Here is a 5,844-nt window from a genome sequence, read left to right on the forward strand (position 1 = left end):
AACATTTCTGCACTGTTTACAATTTTCCATTGCAGTTTTTAAGCCTTTCCTTTCTAGAATCTATTCATGAAACAAACTTTGACATTTGCCTGCAATATCGACTGATCAGCAGCGCGCACTGTTTACATGCCTGCGCAGATCGTCGCAGGGTGGTATCAAGTTACCTGAGTCACGTCTAAGCAAGCAGGCAGGTCTCCCGCTGATACTCAGATTCCCAGCAAAGTTACTGGTAGCTGTGTGCTTGAGCAGAGCCCACGACAGCTTTTCCCCTCCAGGATTCGCATGCTTTTCAGTCAGAAACGTCATCCCAGCTCACTGTATTGCTTTTTGCTGCACAAGCAAGAGAGAGCATAAATACTAGGCAGCACGAGCGAACGTCTTCTCTTAAGTGAATCAAAAAATATCATTGAACACTTAAGGGAAGTTAAAGATATAATGATGAGACAAGAGAAATTACATGGAAAAGATGCAGCTGACAAAGAAGCACCTCAATGGCGGGGAAACGGGAAGAGAAGCTCAACCCCCTTTCTAAGTATTTCGCTGCAGAGTGCCAGCGCGCCTGGCCAAGGGCACCGCTCTGCTTTCCCCGCGACACAAACTACCTCGCTGGGGATCGCTGGTCTCGCCGGAGACCAGATGCGACGAGGCTGTTGCCCTACCGCGTAGACCGTCCGTATGACAAGTCACGCCGAACGTAAAAGGCTGCTGACATTCAGCTATGCGTCGTTTCGTTACAGGTAACCACCACTTGAAGCAAATTGTTTCAGGGACTGGAATGTAGCAATAACTGATCTAATTAGCGTAGGCTGTAATTTAGGAGGGTTCATTATGTCACAGACGTTATGACTCCTGGGTATTACTAAAGGACTCATTTGTAGTGCTTGAAATGAATTTCTCTGAACACATATAATGTCATCCATATAACTAGTAGGTAGCTTTAAGATGATCTGACATATTTAAAATCTCTGACTTTGAGAAGGATCAAGTTTCCAGACTGTAATAAACAAATCAGCAAATAGCACAGATTTACTTCTTGCTAAGGAAAAGAAAAAAAAGATTTAATGGCTATTTCAGATTGAAATGGCAAGTACACTCTGTGACAGAACTACAAAGAGAACTAACACATCATTCCGGAGGAAATACGTACAGTGACTAAACATACTCAAAAAATGTGACAGAGACCTTGCACGTCCTGTTTACTCCATCTAACATGGAAAAAGCTTAATGGCTCCTTAAGAGAAGTCAGTTATATATTATTTCTGTTCTGAAAGCAAGCTGGCACTCCCAGGCGAAATTGCACCTGTGTGAGGTACGTAATGAGACACATGCATAAAGGGGTACAAATAGTTTCAGTAACAACATTGCTGAAGTAGAAACTGAGTCAGAATTAAGTTTAAATTTGTAAACTGAAAAGGTAATAAATACAACCTCTGGTCTTACTTTTATATTGCTTGCTTCCCTTCAGGGGGCTCTTACTAACAAGATATTTCTTATTTCTTTGCTTTTATGACCTAAAAAGTTCCTTCTCGCACAGATACAGATGTGCTCTTCCTTGTCACTTACATAGTGTCTGATTAAAAAAAACCTGAAGAGCACGTAGGCATGTGCTTAACGCTAAGCAGCCCTTAGAGCCCCCTTCCTGAACCTCCTTAAATCAATATTAAAGCTGCTGTTAATTTCATTTGTTCCTGATCCACCCTCCAGGGAAAAACGCAATCACGCCACTGATATTAATGATTTCTAGAGCGTCCTCTTCTGAGCACACTGCTATCAAGGCCTGATCTGAAATTAACTGAATTAAGTCTTTAATTTGTTTAATAACATAGTTAAATAAGTATTTCTTTATTTGTTTCCATGTGATTTTCATTTGACTTCATGGGTGTCAGAACCTGCAGTATTTGTTTCTCAGCTTCCCTTTGAAAACCTGAATTTTAGAGAATAAAGTCCTAGTTCATAAAGTAGAATATTTGAATTAATTCTTGTACACAGAATATGGTATTGCTCAATCAGAAGTGGGCACACCAAGCCGTGTATGAAGCCAATAACAAAATGCTGCAGCAGCTGAACTACCTCTACTCAGGTGTTTGGTTTGTTGTTATATATGATCCAGTGGTTTGGAATGCCCCTGCACTAAAAATCAAAAATTTTTAAAATGATTTTGAAAAAGTTCTTTCTGTCGACCTCTAGAAAGCCAGAGACCTAACTGGATGACTGATTCCCATTACTTCCTAATACAGATGGGGGTTCAATATCTCTTAAATGGTTTTAAAAATCTCAGATATAAATTTAATTTTCAGATACAAATTAGATTCCCATTCCCTTACAAAACCTTCTTTAATGTTGTTACCACTGATATCCTTTTTGGCTCTCTAGGTATCAAATATATTTCTAAGTGGGTACTGAAACAGCTAGGAAAACTGACTGTATTTAGTCTTTTAATTAAATGCTGACAGAATTCTTTCGATAGCATTATGCCCAGAAGTGAAAAAACATAATTAAATGATGCTCCTACGCAGGCAATGATCAGCATTCTTGCATGCAAGGTGTGGTAGCAGAGTAAGCTAAGGATTACTTCTCAGTCTTATTTTTCATATTAAAGTTCTTGTAGCTCATAAGCAACCTTATTCTGTATGCATGAAACATAAACCAAGCAATTGTCCTAAGGATGCAGTGGATTTATAAAAGTCCATTAATCTCATTAATAATTGGGTTGCTGACAAGTTAAGTGTCTCAGTGCTGTTAAAACGAAGTATATTTTTAACATATCTGACTTCCTCCCATTATCTGTCATCTCACTGAAGAGGTGGGCAAACAAAAGGCTGCTAATCATAAGGCTCGTAGAAGTCCCGTGTCGTTAACAAGGGAAGGGAAGCCCCAAAGTGAGGAACTGGTGAATTGTACGCGGTTTTGGAACAGATTGAGAAACTGAATGGCAGCACAAAAGGAGGGCTATTAAGGTTAATGATTAACACTCCTGTTGTAAATGGATATATTTCCAATATTAGTGAACTCCTGCAATTTGCAGGTGTATATCTGAAACATTTGTTTTTTGCAGACATGTTCTACATGATGGCTTGGCAGAAACTGCGAGATACAGACTCCGATCTTCGCTTTGCCACTGACCTGCCCCGTGACCTTGGACAAATCATTGCGCTCTTCTGTTTCTCTTCTTACTTCTGCCTGTCTTGCTCTTTAAAGCAAGAGTTCTTCAAAGGAGGGGCTGTCCCTAGTTACATTTTTATCCTGCATGCCAAGGCCCTGATCTCAGGTGAAGCGTCCAGGTAGTCTTGAAAGTAATAATAAAAATGGTGGTGAGGAACAGAGGGAACTGACATTCAGCATCCTCATTTCATGCCAGGAAGAACACCAGCATCAGCACAGTTACGGCCACAACACTTCATCATCATAGTTTTTGGCCATGAATTAGGGGCCAGAGAGGTGTTCATGACTTAGTGGGACATGGGCAAGAAAATGCACCTCTTCAGTCGTTACTGCTCATGGCTGAAGGCTTCGTTTCTGTTAACTAATGGAGTTATTTTTCACCTGCAGACACCAGACTAAGACCACCAACTCAATTAGACTGAAGAGCCAAAAGGAAATTACACTGTCAATCCAGGCTGAATTCAGATGAGCTGCTCTTTGTCTGCCACTCCCTTCCCTAGCACTGCACTGAACATGACGACTTTCAGCACAAAAAATTAAGACCTCCTTGCACTAGAGGTAGCAGAGCTGCTAGTTAGGACAGATGCAAGTTTGAGCCCCCTCTAGCCAAGCAGATGCCATATATCACCCATGTTAGAAGAGCACTCATATTACCAGTGTATTTTACATAAAACAGGACATGGCTTTTGCTCCCTCTTGAGGCTATGTTTCATCGAGGACTGACCCTGCACTGGTAACTTCAGCCCTCAAGCCCAGGGGATTTAAATTATGATCTGACTTAGGATCTCCATCAGGTACTTAGACTCCCAAGAGGGGCAGAACTTCAGAAGGGCTCTTTAGCACCTCCTGGATTCCTCCTACTCAGCCTGCTGGCTGTCGTGACGCCTATCCCAGGTCACTTCAAATCAGCTGACTTGGCTGAATCCCTCTACACCCTCATCTTACACCACCATCTTACAAGGATGATATGCTCAGGCACAGCCTTACCAGTGGTGACACATAAGAAACAGATGTAAGAAAGCCAATTCTACCCTCCAGGGGTAGGGACGGCCAACCTGTGACACTGAAGCTTCATGATGTTGACAAGCAGATTAAGTACAGCTCCCCTGCTAAAGCCTGCCTGGCATCAGGACTGTGCTGGTGAAGAACCGTCCGCATGGTTCAGATGTGCAAAGACTGCTGAAGATGGTATTTCAGGACTACAGGGAACACAATTGCATGTTCACTCCAGCTCCATCAAGTCTTGCAAAACCAAGACCCCCAGGGAGCTTTCATCACCTTATACCTGTGAACTCCTGCCCGCAATCTTCCCCTCTTGGCTCTCTGCGGGACGTGGCACCTGCCCAGTGCCACACAGGAAAACGCTGGTGCGTAGCCCATACGGTGGGCAAGGCTCACCGCTTCCTCACCATCACCTCCTCCCTCTCCAGCAGCACCTCAAGTCTCCTTCAGTGCAGGAGCTTCAGTTCCCTGGAAACTTCAGTAGAACTATGACAGCTGCCCTAAGAGATCTAGATAGATGAAAATATACACTGAATTGCTAAGACAAATTCATAATAAAAACTGAGTCACTTTTGAGTTTAGCCACATAAAAAACAAAGGAAAGATAGTGGCAGTTCTGCTAAGCAGACTTTAGTAGAGAAACTGTTACGGACAGAAGAAAAAAAGCTACTTAGAAATACTGAATAAAGCCAATACAATAAGAAAAGATATAAGAAACTAACAGTTTTCTCCCTTTCCTCCCTTTACCCTTCCTCCCTTTTTAAAAGTAATCTTGACCTACTGTGACTCACAGAAGTTACCTGCTGGGTACACATCAGAAATATATCAGTAACTAGAGAATGGGGAATCTCTCTCAGAGCATGGAAAAGAAACCCAAATGAAAGCTCTACCGTTAGGAATATTAATATTGGGATGTTTGAGTTAAGACAGTTGCAGACTGCAAGGCTCTGTTGCTACTCGTGATTTGTGCAAGTGGGAGTATCAGCAATTCATTCTGTGAAAAATAGTGCTTCAGCTGGTAGAGTTGGAAGAGAAGAGTGAAAGAAATGAGGCCTTTTGTCTCGGATTACATGTCTAAGGGCTAGAAAAAACCTACTAGCTCTTTTTTTTCCTCCTCCTGCAAAAAACAAATAAAATGAAACAGAAGGAAAAAACCCCGACAACATAGCAACATGACAGTGATGTGTATAATGATCTCTGGCAGCCTAAGATAAGATCACAGCCCTTGGGACTGGTGGAGCCTGGAGCTAATGGACCCCTGCTTTGGGGAAAAACTAGAAGTGTACCAAAAAAAAGTTCAGTTCTCATATTAAAAAGAAAGGAGAGGTATGTTGCTAAATCTATTCCTTCTGAAGGAAGCTTTGAAAATATAAATGTGTGAAGACAGCTGAATCACTTCTGCATTTGTGAACGAGGAATCTGCTCTCCCCCTCATCTGTAACACATGGAAGGGCTGCCCTACTCCCAGTTTGTCCTGAAAAACTGGGCAGTTTTCAGTTAATTCTACCTTTCTTTTCCCCAGTACAAGTCACTGTGCAGATATCATTCTCTTTTTGATGAAAGTTTAGTTTTTTCAATACAAATTTGTACATAAAGGAAATTTCAGAATGAGCTTATAATGAATGGGGTTCAACCCAGCTATTGGTGCCACCATCCCACCCCCAAGTCCCCCTCAGACCC

At 41.9% G+C, this 5,844-nt stretch overlaps 1 long non-coding RNA gene across 1 annotated transcript; it reads left to right on the forward strand.

Annotated features, from left to right (window-relative positions):
* The first annotated feature begins 318 nt into the window (after positions 1-318).
* On the forward strand, positions 319-5,556 carry LOC112984421 (uncharacterized). Its single transcript, XR_003259496.2, has 2 exons — positions 319-737; positions 3,056-5,556. It is a non-coding gene; the product is annotated as an uncharacterized LOC112984421 (long non-coding RNA).
* Positions 5,557-5,844: the final 288 nt, after the last annotated feature.

Source organism: Dromaius novaehollandiae, chromosome 13 (genome assembly GCF_036370855.1).
Source record: "Dromaius novaehollandiae isolate bDroNov1 chromosome 13, bDroNov1.hap1, whole genome shotgun sequence".
In the NCBI taxonomy this organism is placed as follows: domain Eukaryota; kingdom Metazoa; phylum Chordata; class Aves; order Casuariiformes; family Dromaiidae; genus Dromaius; species Dromaius novaehollandiae.